Here is a 14,334-nt window from a genome sequence, read left to right as displayed (position 1 = left end):
TGGATAGGACTCTAGACTTGGAGTCAGGAAGACTCAAATTCTATCTTGCCCAGACAGTTATCAATTATGTGACCCTAGACAAGTCTATTAACTTTTATCAACCTTAATTTTGTGATCTGTAAAATGACTTATTGGTGATGAAATAATATAATTAATACACTTAGAAGTCTCCACACATCTTAAAGCAATATATAAATATTAGCTATTATTTATATTAAAGAAGGAAGACTTTCCATCTAACTTATTGGATTCTCAATTCAGTAAGTTTATCTCTGTGGAGGAGAGAGTAAGTGGGTAGTATGTTGGTTAGCCTGGTTTGATTGAATGGGAGCACTTAGAAAGGAACTAAAGAGCTCATACATGAGATTCCAAGTCCAAATCTCCTAAGTGCTTATCTTGGTTCATTGTGAACTCTTAGAGAAGTCATATTGTAGTTGAGCCTTAGGAGGAGGACTGTTGTCACCCCACAGAGAACCTCTGATGAATTCCATGAAAGAGTTACACAAAAGATGGAAAAAGGCATAAAGGCATAAAGGAAAAAGGCATATCCTAAACTTCTTACATTTCAGAATATGAGATTTAGAACTTCAAGTAGTACCTTTTCATTTAGTCATGTCATTTACAGATGAATAAAGTGAGATCAAGAGAGGTTATTATTTATCTATCGTTATTGTTTATCTAAGGGAAGAAATAGTGTTCAAACTTAGGTGTTCTGATTCTAAATATAGTACTTTCCCCATTGTGCCAATATCTCCCAATCTTTCATTTCCTTAGTTGACAGACTTCCAAAAAGTAGTTACAACTCAACAACTGGACAACTGAATATATATGTAACCATAATATACAATATAAAAATATTTTAGCTTTTAAAAATATTTTAATTATTTGTTTCACCAACTACATGCAATGGTAGTTTTTATCAATCATTTTTTACATGGTTTTGAGTTTTACATTTTTCTCCTTTCCTCCTTTCCCTCCCCCCTCCCCCTAACACAAAGCAATTTATTAAAGGTTCTACATTGCTAGCAATAGATTCATAATGCTAAACAAAATAGATTCATAATGATCATTGTTGAGTCCCTTTTCCAGACTCTTACGTTGAGTTCCCTTCTGGACTCCCTCAATCTTTCCCAGGTGAGCCTTGGAGGGGCGGGAGACAAGGAAGACAAGGTTGACAAGTTCTCCCTTTACACAAAGGTCTCCAAGGTCTCTGTTTATTTACCAAAACACCAGTGCTTAAATATCTCTCCAGTCTCTAATCTACTTCCACTCCCATGGCACTTAGTAAGTTAAGGCTCTGATGCTCAATGACACCAGGTGAAGATACCTTAGAGTGCTCCCCCTACACAACAGTCCCCAACTTTTTTTAAAGGTTTTTGCAAGGCAAATGGGGTTAAGTGGCTTGTCCAAGGCCACACAGCTAGGTAATTATTAAGTGTCTGAGGCCAGATTTGAACACAGGTACTCCTGATTCCAGGGCCGGTGCTTTATCCACTATGCCACCTAGCCGTCCCCATAAGGCAACTTTTAAAAATTCAAGATAATAAACTTCAGTCTTTATTTAAACTCCACAGTTCCTTCTCTGGATATAGATGCTATTTTCCATCATAAGTCTTTTAAAATTATCTTTGAATATTGTACTGCTGAAATGAATAAGTCCATCATTGTTGGTCATTACCCCATGTGGCTGCTAGAGTGCATGATGTTCTTCTGGTTCTGCTCATTTCACTCAGCATCAATTCATGCAAATTTTTCTAGACTTTTTTGAAATTCTGTCCCTCTTATAAAATAATAGTGTTCCATTACATATTATATACCACAATTTGTTTAGCCATTCCTCAACTGATGGGCATTTACTCAATTTCCAATTCTTTGCCATAACAAAAAGAGCTGCTATGAATATTTTTGTACATATGGGATTTTTACTCTTTTTCATGATCTCTTTAGGATCATGCTACCTAACATTTATTTTCCTTCAGGTCTAGGACAATGCTCTGCATATAGTAGACACTTAATAACCATATGTTGAATTCATGGTATTGCTGGTTCAAAGGATTATGCCCTTTCAGCATAATTCCAAATTGTTCTCCAGAAAAGTTGGATTAGTTCACAACTCCACCAACAATGCATTAGTGTCCCAGTTTTCCCATATTCCCTCCAACGTTGATCATTTTTCTTTCCTTTCTTTTCACACTGATAGGTATGAGGTGGCTCCTCAGAGATATTTTACTTTGCATTTCTCTAATCAATAATTTAGAACAATTTTTCATAAAGTCATATTATCTTTAAAAATTTCACATGAATTTTGAGAGTGACTTTCAGAGAGTATATTTCTTGAGGTTCATTCAACATTGTGCCAGAACTTACCATGGCTTACTACCAAGTTAAAAGTTATCATGGTTTTTCACTTCTGGTTCTAAATTTCTAAAATATAAAGCAATGACAGTAAGGTGGCACAATGGATAGAATGCTATACTTGTCAGGAAGACTCATGTTCCTGAGTTCAAATCTAGCCTTGGCCTCTAGTTTTATGATCCACTCATCCCTGTTTGCCTCAGTTTCCTCATCTTTAAAATGAGCTGGAGATGGAAATGGCAAATAACTTCAGTTATTTTTTTCCATGAAAACACCAAATGGGGTCACAAAGAGTCAGACATGACAAAAATGACTGTTCTTAGAACCTCTGTTCAATTCAGTGAATTCAAAATATGCTTATTAGGTGTCTGTTATATGCAGAGCATTGTATTAGACCTGAAGGAAAATAAATGTTAGGTAGCATTCTATTTTATCTCTCCCCTCTTCTTTTATTACTACAATTCAATCCATGCTTAACTCTTTTCTCATCTGGATTATTGCAATTACTTTTTAACTAGCCTTCCTACTTTAACTCTCTCCCCTTTACAATATTTCTTTCACACAATTACTAAATAAATCTTTCTAGTGTACAGGTTTTCTCATATCATTTCCTTGCTCAAAATTCATTAGAAACTCCTTATTGCCTCAGGGGGGTAAAAACAAATCTGGGATTTCAGGATCATAGAATTAATGCTTGAAAGAACCTCACAGGATTAAAGCTTCAGAGAAAGAAGGTTCCATTCTAGCTCACATCATAGAGTTTTTTTTTAGTTCTTGCAAGGCAAATGGGGTTAAGTGGCTTGCCCAAGGACACACGACTAGGTAATTATTAAGTATCTGAGGCCGGATTTGAACTCAGGTACTCCTGACTCCAGGGCCTATCCACTGTACCAACTAGGCCCCTCATCATAGGTTTTCTTAACTCTTCTTTTTTTTTTTGCATGGTGGACTCCTTTGGCAAACTGGTAAAAGCTATGGAACCCCATCTCAAAACAGTATTTTTTATGACTAAATTAAAATACATAGTATTTCAAAGGAAATCAAAGAGTAGTGAAAATTAAGATGTAATATTTTTACCTCTGAAAATTCAAGTTGATATGTCCCCTGAAATCTATCTATGGACTAATTGTATTGTCTTTGGATCCTGGTTTAAGAGTTTTTCATTAGTTCAGTTCCACCATGGAAAAATTAAGAAAAAATGAAGCTCAGAGAGGACTAGTCTAATATTTCATTCAGCAGTAGTTGGTGTTAAAATAGGCATCTGAACCTTAATCCTTTAACCTCAAATTCATTTCTCTGAATTTTATCATCATGTCTCTTATTTAAGATATTTTACCATTTAAATTCAGGGTATGATTCCAAGATTTACCTTTTTAGCCCTATTTCACATTACTACCTTTCAGGCACCCTAGTAGGTCTCCTTGGACTATCATCTGTTCTTGGATCTTCACTGACACTCTCTTATCTCAAGTATTCACTTAGCTATCCCTCTTGCATGTAAAACATTTCTACAAGGCTGTGGATAGAACCCTGGACCTGGATTCAGGGAAATCTGTATACAAATTTGATCTCAGACACTAATGAGCTAGATGACCCTGAGCAAGTCACTAAAAAAAAACTATCTCAGTTTCCTCAGTTGTAAAAGGATGATAATACTTGTGAAAGTGTTCAGCACAATAACTATTATTCTCTTGCTTTTCTATTTCTGTTTCAATGAACCCTCTTCCTTTTCAACTTGGATCCAACATCTCCCTCAGAGTTTACTTTCCTCCCATCCACAACAAAAAGTTCCATATTCCAAGTGGCTAGGTGGCACAGTGGATAGAGCACTAGCCCTGGAGTCAGGAGTACCTGAGTTCAAATCCGGCCTCAGACACTTAATAATTACTTAGCTGTGTGACCTTGGGCAAGTCACTTAACTCCATTTCCTTACAAAAAAGTTCCATATTCCTTCTTAAGCTTTCTTATAATCCATTGTCTGCATCTCTCCTTTTTCTTTATCATATTCTATCTTGGGAAATATGAGTCCACTGGTTTGGAACTCTCCTATTGATGGAGAAGAGTGTCCTGCTGTATGTGAGGAGTGAGGATAGAACTGAGGTGAGCAAGAGAGCTCTATCCTTTGCCACAGTTTTTCAAGCTAAGAGTCCCTTTGGTAGCTTCTGGCTTCCACCTTCAAGAAAGAAGATTGAAGAGATCAACCCCATATCATTTTGCTGAAAGAAAAGACTCTGGGAAGACATGAAAGGCAGTCTTCAGTTCCTGTCCCCAGTCTGCTAAACTATAGATTTCAGGGAGTTTTCCCTTGGGAGAGGTATTGGATTCTTTCTCTTGGCTGGGCTGAGTTACTTCATTCCCAATAAGATGACACTTTCACTCTGTATTTTCTGGTATATATATATACACATATATATATGTATATGTATATATATATATATATTTCCCTATGTATACCTTCTCTGATTTGTTTTGCTACGATTTAGTTAAATTGGTTTCTTTGCCATCTGCTATGTGTATTCCTTGTAGAACTGGTAATTGGTTAGAAAGGGATCAGAGGGCGGCTAGGTGGCGCAGTGAGTAGAGCACTGGCCTTGGAGTGAGTAGTACCTGAGTTCAAATCTGACCACAGATACTTAAGAATTACCTATCTCTGTGGCTTTGGGCAAGACACTTAACCCCATTGCCTTGCAAAAAAAGAAAAAAGAAAGAAAAAAAGATAAAAAAAGAAAAACCTAAAAAGAAAGAGATCAGAAGTAAAATTGAAACTTATCATATTCATTCGACTAAAAATATTTAAGGGAGCAGATATTTATAATTCTCATTATTTCTAAATAACACAATAGATATAATTAAAATATAATCAATGTAATTCTAGTTGTATTCTCTCTCTCTCTCTGAGGAGACCAGGGTGTCCCTCCAGCCCCAACCTCCTGCTTCCCCTCCTGTTTGTAATGAATAACTCTCTTGGGGAAGGGTGGAGGGAAAAGAAGCTATAGAGAGCTCTATTCTGTCTCCTTTGAGCCAGACAAGGGTAGTCCTCCTTACTGTTAAGCTCCTCTTTACACTTATCTGTCAGTCAACATGCTTACCATGTTCCAAGCATTGTTCTAAGCCCTGAGAATACAAAGAAAGGCAAAAAACCTCAAGGAATGTGCATTCTACTGGAGGAGGCAATATGTAAACAATTAGATTTGTACAAAATCCATGTGGAACAGACTGAAAGTAGTGGGAAAAACAGCTCTAGTGACTGAGGGTAGGCTGTTCACCAATCCTGCTTCTTTTAGTAAATTGCAAATTCTTTGAGGGCAGGAATTGTATATTTTCTTTGTTTTTAATCTTTGTCTCCTCAATTATGCTGAATAGGCATTTAGCTTATTTAGCTTAAGTTATGTAACACTTTATGACTGACTGCACAATACTTTAGTACCTTGTTGTAAGGAGGCCCCCAGATAGTGGTTATCTCACTTCTAAAATACCTGGATTAATGCTGATAGCCCTTATCTACTACAGACTTAAAGGAGAAAAATAGCAAGATGACTTCTAACCAGAAATAAAGGAGAGTGAGAGAACAAGGGCCATGGGCCCCATCCACTAAATCTGTGGTGGGATTTAGTCAATTCAACAGAACTCATACCTAATTTTAAGTTGAGTTCAGTGAACCTGTTGTTAATTAATTTGAATCCCACCACTGGCTATACTGTAACTTCATCTAAATGGAGTGCCTACAATGTGACACTATGCTAAGCATCTTTTACATTTCATAAGATATTTGATCTTCTCAACAACCATGTGAACTAGTTGATATTTATCATTCCCGTTTTATAGTTGATGAAACAGAAGCTAAGTGACTTGCCCAGGTTCACCCAACTGGTAAGATTCTGAGTCTTTGTTTGAATTTCGCTTTTCCGGTCTCCAGATGCAACACACCATCCACTACCGGCATTAGCTGCCCCCTTGTTTTTAAAGAGATCCACCTCTCACCTTCAGAATACCTTTCTAGCCTTATTTCACATTTAATTCCCTCTCTAACTCCATGTTCCTGGGCAACTCACGTTACCTCTGCCTGTCTTAGTTTTCTCATCTGTAAAATGGGGATAATAATAGCAACTTCCTAGGGTTGTTGTCAGGATCAAATGAAATAATAATTGAATGATGCTTAGCAAAGTGTATATTAGCTTTTATTATTATTTGTTTGAAGCAATAGTATGATAGCAAATGCACAGTGAATGATCAAGTAAGTGTTAACCTGAAGACTTAAAAGAACTATGATCTTTAAGAACAGTCAAGAAAGTTAAGTATGGGTATGATCAACCACCCATTAAGCATTTATAAAAACAAAAACAAAAACAAATGAATCAGTTCCTACCTTCAGGAACTTACGTTCTAAATGTATCGGTATTCCACTGCCCTCCAATGATTGATAGATTACCCCCAAAGTTCATCTGGGCAAGCTAATGAATTATACTAACTACCATAACTCCTGGAATCTCAGCATGATTTTAGACTTTACAGATATAGAGAACATGATTTTTGTAGCATTGTAAATAGACCTAGAAGGAATTCAGGAAAGAATGCATTGAAACAAAAGTTGCGTTGTTCTCATTAGCAACAGCAATAACAATGCCCAATATTCTATAGGGAAGCAGCATAGTATTATAGAGAAAGGGTTGGATTTTTTTTTTAGAAGATACTAAGAGTTTATTTGGGGAACTTATATTTTATATCCTGGTGGCCTCTTGGGGAAAGTCAGAGCATTTTGGTTTAAATCACAGTTCTGTCACTTATTGGGTGTGTGACCTGGGGAAAATCTTCTATGGCCCTCAGTTTTTTCATCTCCGAAATGAGTTGTTTGGGGATGATGAAGCATACCATTTACCTTCTGAGAGAGAGAGAGATGGGTTTGAGATGCAGAATGAGGCATAAACTTTTGAATATGACCAGTGTGAGAATTTGTTTTGTTTTGTTTGATTCTGCATATTTGTTTCAATGGCTTTTCTTTTCATTTCAATTGAAAGGGAGGTGTCAGCAAAAGGAGATATAGAGATAGGGATCCAAAAAGAAATGAGAATGAAAGGAATCACAGAAAAGTATGACAACTTTGAAAGTAATGTATTGAATTTATTATATATTTTAAAAAGTAAAGCAAATCACAGTTTTTCATTTACAATATGCCTCTGTTCTACAGTATATATGGAAATGCTCAATTCATTTGTTCCTTGTTCTGTTTAGAATTTTTAAAAAATGTTCTATAGCATATATGGAAATGATGAATTCATTTGTTGCTGGCTCTGTTTAGAATTTTTTAAAAATGAGAACATTGGATTGAATGAAATCTAAGGTCTTTTTCAGGCCAAATAAAGCTGAAATTTGTGACCAGGGCTGGGTCCAGCAAAATTATCACTTCCCAAGTCTTGGATATTCTGTTTCTTTTAATGCAGTCCAGATTGCTTTTACTGTCCTTGGCTTCTATATCTACCCCACCTTTGATTCATATTGAATTCATAATATGAAAATTAAAATAATATATATACTTTTCCAAAGATCTGCAATTTTATCAATCAACAAGGAATAAACTCCATCACAACTTAGTAGATGTGTCTATGAGTTGCTGTGGCCAAGAAAAGAAATTCATCACCTGTTGTCCAGCCTTCTGGTGGTATCCCTTCTTGACTCATCTGGTCCTTCAACAAAAGATGCACAGCCAACATTAAGATATGTTTAGGGGCAGTTATATAGTTCAGTGGATAGAGCACTGGCCCTGGAGTCAGGAGGACCTAAGTTCAAATGTGACCTCAGACACTTAATAATCGCCTAGCTATGACATTGGACAAGTCACTTAACCCCATTGCCTTGCAAAACAAACAAACAAAAAAGAAATTTTTAAAGCTTTTCATACTTGGTAGGACCTACCACAGTTTGTATTCCCCTGGCATAGTCCTTGAATGGTCACTTTTCTTTTTTTTCAAGAAAATGGGGTTAAGTGAATTCTCCAAGGTCACACAGCTAGTATCACATATCTGAGGTCAAATTTGAACTCAGATCTTCCTAACTCCATCTATCCACTGCACCATCTAACTGCCCCAGAATGGTCACTTCTTAACCAAAAATTGACAAATTATATTAGGATTTTGGAAAAGAATTACAAGTTTTATTATTTTCATTTTTTAGATTATACAACAATGTTGGCGAGGTCAAGAGATCTAAGTTTAGGCCATGTTGAATCCTCCTTTCACGACATTGCATTGCCTCATAATTCAACCAATGTACTTTAATAGTCACTGCCTTCTTTTCTCCACTGCTAACTCACTGTTCAACCCTTGCAAAATGTTTTATGACATGGCACCCATTGCTTTTTCTGAAATTCCTCTCCAACATCACTAATTGCTTCCTTATTGCCAGATTCATTGACCTTCTTCTTCCTTGACCTCTCTGTAGGATTTGAAACCATGGATGTTTGACTTATTTCATCCCAGTACCTGTAATGCATGGTGTCCTGTTCAAAACTGAGATGACACCATTTTTTTAAATTCTAACTAGAATAGTGAGAGAAACACTAATTTGACTTACACTTCTCAGTGTTAGCAATTCAACTTTATTAATCAAATGCATGGCAAGAACAAACCAAATGATTTTTTAATGCTTCCTAGTAAGTGTGCTTCATATATTTCATGGATCAACATTGCCCTTGAATGAATTTGAAGCATTACTTGAGCCACAGGTATAAAGAGAGTGTAGGAGCCAGTCTCAGTTGTGACTCAAGAGCTGGATGTGAGGGTAGGGACTCTGAACACTATCTGTTTCTATTCAAATTCTGATTAGTGCTCAATGACCCAATTTGTTAACCATTAAAATGACAACTAATAATGAGATTGTTACCAAAATTTTCCAATGATGTTCTGCTAGATCTAAGAGTCCTATATTTTTATGAACACACACATTATTTACCACCTCATATCATACATATGCTTATCTTCATTTTGAAAAAAAAGTTATGAAGAGCAAACATCAAAATTCTTTCATCACAAAATGGCAGCCTGATAAAAATGGAGTCAGTCATGTCAAGGCAACAAACTTATTCTCAGTACACTTTCTATTTTGTATGCTATACTCTTCAAAATGTTGAGGAAGAGGTATTGGGAACTGCTCTATTGGACTCAATTCTGATCAATAAGGAAGATCTGATAGATAAAATATAAATGATGAGAATCTTGGGAAGAAGTGATTATTTCATATTGGAACTTGTGAATAGATAAAATGGAATATCCAGACATAATCTGATATGAATATTGGATCTGGAAATATCAGAGCATATTTCAAAGAACTCATGTAGATGCTTTACCTAAAATACTGCAGGAAAAATCAGCCCAAGCAAAATGCATATAGTTTAAAAAGATCCCTAACTTCTATTTCAAGACTTCTAAGCACCACTTGCTCTGTGAAGTTTATCCTGATCTCCTTCCCTTAGTGCTTGGGTTGGAAAAAAATTACTTATTATTTATTTTGTATAAAATTTATAGTTACTTATCTGTGACCATTAGTGGTTTGCAAAGTGTGTCCTAATTTTGAATTTCTATAAGGCATGCCAGGAATGTATAGAGCATAATACTTGCAACTGCATATTAATGTGCAAGTTTCTCCCAAATTATACAAAACATATTTGCAATTGCCTTCCATGGGCTGTCTCCCAACTTTCTCATGTGCTAGGATTCATCTTAGCAATGAAAAATACTGTGCCTTGAATTAAAAAAAAAAACTGGAAAACTGCTGCTGTACTTGCATCCCTTCCAGTAGAAGATAAATTTCTTGGGGGTGGAGTTTGGTTTACCTTTATCTTGGATAAAGTGGATAGAACTTACTTTGGAGTCAGAAGGATGGGAGTTTGAATTCCACCTCAGATACTTGAACTTACTAGCTGTGTGATCCTGGACAAGTCACTTAACCCTGATTGCCTCACATCCAGGGCAATCTTAAGTTGTCATGATTCATATCTGGCCACTGGTCCCAGATGATTCTGGAGGAGAGTGCGAGCACAGCACCCTTGTCACTCAAATTCAATCCTTGTGTTTGTCATAACATCATATGATGTCATGGTCTTCTTCGAGAATGAAGGACAAACATCATCTGTTCAACACCTATGCCCCATGTGTAGTAGGTGTTTAACTGGTACTTACTGAATCAAAGTTGGAAACAAGGGCAAATAACTGGCACTCTTCTCTGACTATCATAAGGAGTACTAAAGTTTAGGGTAAAAGGAGTTGATTTAATAATAATAGCTAGCATTTCTATAGTGTTTAAGGCTTACTAAGAAATTTATACATGTTATTACATTTGATCCTCACCACAACACTGAGGTTAGTACTAATAGAATCTCTACTCTATCCTTGAAGAAATTGAGGCTGATAGAGGTTAATGAATTGCCCTGGTTGACTAATATCAATGTCCCGGGCAGAATCTGAACTCATGTCGTTGTCCTACTCAGTCTAGCATTCTATTTACTGTTTCACCAAGGTATATTTTCAGGTATCATAACCTTCCATATAAGTACTCTTGGTATTGTTATTTCCATTTTGCAGATAAGAAAATTAAAGTTTAGAGAAATTAAGTGACTTGTTTATGGCCACATCTTCAGTAAATGTGCTATGGTAAGATTTGAATCCAGATTCTTTAATTCTTTCTGACCACAAGACTATCCCTTTGCCTTCTATACTGTGTTACTTTTTAGAATGTATTGAAGTTAGTGGGAATCCAAGGACAATAGAAAGGGCTAAAAAAGGGGGGGGGGAGCTATTTGGGGGAATAAAAGGCAGATCCAAGAGGGTGAAGGAGTATTATAACTACTTGAGATTTATAGGATAATGACAATTATGGACAACAGAGATAGATAATGCAGAGCAGTTCAACTCTCATTTTATTTATGTTTTCAATATAGAGTTTTCATTTTGGATTATGAAGTGTAGAAAGAATAAATGAATAGAAAACACAGAATGATTAAAATAAGTTGAAACTGTAAACAAGTGAGGAGCTGACAGAAGAATGCCTGACTTTCTCCCATTAGTTCAAGCTGCCTGGCCTTGACTACCTAGGAAAGAAGTTGCAGATGAAATTACTGAACAAATAAATGTAAGATATCAGGAAGAATTGGAGACTTAAAGCAGCATTAAAGTATCATAATCCACCTCATCAGGATTGAGGCTTCATAAGGTAGAGTCAGGGGAAAGTTGAGGCTGAAAAAGGCCCCTTGCTTTGTGTGGGGTCAGAGATACACTACTTAGAGCCTGGAACTGGGCAATTTAAATATCATATTCTAAGAAGGACTAGAAGCAGGAGGTGGGTAAAATCAAAAGTGTGAACTGGTACTAGAGGAACAACAAAGTTAGAGAAGAAAAAGTAGGGAAAAATTATAGGTAATAGGGAAATAAAGAGTGTTCAAGTTTGGCTAAGTATTCAAGATTTACCCCCAGGCATTTGCATGTACTTATTTATTAATTTAGTACCAACTATACAGTAGGCATTATGTTTGGTAGTGTATATACAAAATAGAAAGATCACAATGAATTCACATTCCACTGGGCAGTACAGGATATAAAACAGATAAATTAAAGACAATGAAATTTGAGGTTGCCTTCAATTTCAAATCTAGGATACTATGATATTAGGTTGGAAATGTATTTTTATTTATTTTTAACATGATGGAAAGAAAAAAATTCCTGATGAGCAGAGCTATCCCAAGTACATTGGGTTGCATTAGGAGGTAAAGTATTCCTCTTTACTGAAGATCTATTGGCATATGTTGGATAACTAATTTTTAGGTATTAGAGAAAAGATTTTTTTTCAGATATACTTAGGGCCAGACAGTTTTTGAGGTTTTTAGTTTTGAGAATCTGTGATTCTGGCCTTACTATTCTTTTCACCCTCATCTTACTTAGTGCTATTTTAAATTTCTTATGTTTTACATTGGGATTGAGATGTTGGAGACCAAAGCTGGTGGTTCCACTGCCATCATGAAAAGAGTTCATCCTAGAAATGCCTACATATCTGTTTAATTTCTCATCAGTTCATCACCTTTCTTCTACTTTCATCTTTAAATAAGACCACCTAGCTAAATTAGATTGCCTGGCAAGCCTTCTGTACACTCTTTTCCTTCCAAACTCATCACTATTTTATTTGACAGACAATATTACTTATATTCTTCCATCATTCACAACTGTAATATTTTGTGGACAAATTTATATGTTAAAGTAGGGTTGCCCTTGACTTACATATTTCTGTGTTTAGCAAGGAATTCATTTTTCATCTGATGTGATTTTTAGACTCTTTGGATGTAGCTATTGCTTAACATCAGTCAAGCTTCCCTAAGAAACAATGAACATCTTTTTCAATATGGAATGTTTCTCTCTACTTTGCATCTGCTGCCTTGTCTGGCTTCAACTTCAGGGAACAAGATGCCCCTTCCAGGATAAGTTCATCACTTCTAAATTTACCTTCAAATTTGCTACCTCAATTGCCTGAAAGCACCTCTCTTCTGATTGGAGAGTTGGAAGGCAAGCAACCAAACTCCTCCCTATGCCTTCCTTTATAAAGGGCAGAAAATGGAAAAAAAAATCTTTTTTTTTTTTGCATGTGCTGCCCTGATTTATTTCAACACTAAGATACCCTCTGGTGTTCCATCCTCTCCCTTGCATTTTCTGTCTCTTTTTCTGTGTTGTCTCCTTCTTTACATTGTAAGCTCTTTGAGGTTAGCGACTATCTTTGTATGAATTGTATCCTCAGCTCTTAGCCATGTCTGGCACTTGGATTAATTTAACTGGAATATCTCTGTAAAAAAAATCCATTCTCCCTCACCTTCCCTAAGTACTTTTTTTTGATGGAATTCTAAAAGTTTGTCTTACACATAAGCAATTGCCTAATAACTGTGTGTTGATTTGGAATGAATTTTATCTAGCATGATATCTTTGTGTTAAAGAGGGAAAAAGATGGTGGTTTGGATGTTAATACAGTTAAATTAAACTAGTTGATTGTCTGAACACAAAGAATGGTGATCAAGGAATTCATGATAACTTGAGGACAGGACTCTAATGGACTGCTGCTACTGGGCTTTGTCATTGGTCCTGTTGTTTTAAATATTTTTTATCAAGATTTAGTTAGACATATTTATCAAATTTGTATTTAACAGAAGCTGGTAAGATATTACATGAGATGACAAAATTGGGAAGTAGAAAGATCTCTAATTAGTAAGTGATAATATGCAGAATCTAATAAGATTAAACTTAATAGAGGTAAAAATAAAATCCTGTATTAAAAAAATCAACTGTGCAAATGATATGGGAGTCAAGGCTAGATAACATTTGACATCAAAAGGATCAGAGAGTAATTTAGTGAGTTTGCAAAGTCAATATGAATCAACAAAGTTGACATAAAAGCCCGAAATGCTCATACTAACTTAGATTTTGTCCAGAATGGGGAAATTGACAGTTCCATTGTGCTCTGTTCTGGTCAGGTTATTTAGGGTACTTTATTTTAGGGTTGAATGCATTTGTGGCATTCTAATAGAATATAAGCTGCTTGAGAGAAGGGATTATTTTGTTTTTATCTTATTTTTATTGTTGTTGAGCCAGGCATATAGTGCACAGTTAATCAGTGATTTTTTGCATGATGCTCCATGCTCAACTCCTCAACACTCCTTGCTTTTTGCACCTACTCTATTCCTTACTCTACAATGTCCAATACAGTGTCAGAAAATATGAGATAAGTAATTAATGTGGCTCTGTGATTTGGATAACCGAAGTATTACCTCTGGTTTTAATAATCTCATTAGTTTATATACAGCAAGCCCAGCTGTTAGGAATAAGAAAAGTTTGGAAATAAAACAATTACATTAATTCTAATTTGTAATTATATATTTTTACAATATTAGATAACCAAAGAGAATATATATATATAATGCAATATATATGCAGAAACATATATATATATATATAT

The sequence above is a fragment of the Macrotis lagotis genome, chromosome 1 (genome assembly GCF_037893015.1).
Source record: "Macrotis lagotis isolate mMagLag1 chromosome 1, bilby.v1.9.chrom.fasta, whole genome shotgun sequence".
Lineage (NCBI taxonomy): Eukaryota > Metazoa > Chordata > Mammalia > Peramelemorphia > Peramelidae > Macrotis > Macrotis lagotis.
The sequence above is the reverse complement of the archived record's forward strand: the minus strand, read 5'-3'. Positions refer to the sequence as shown.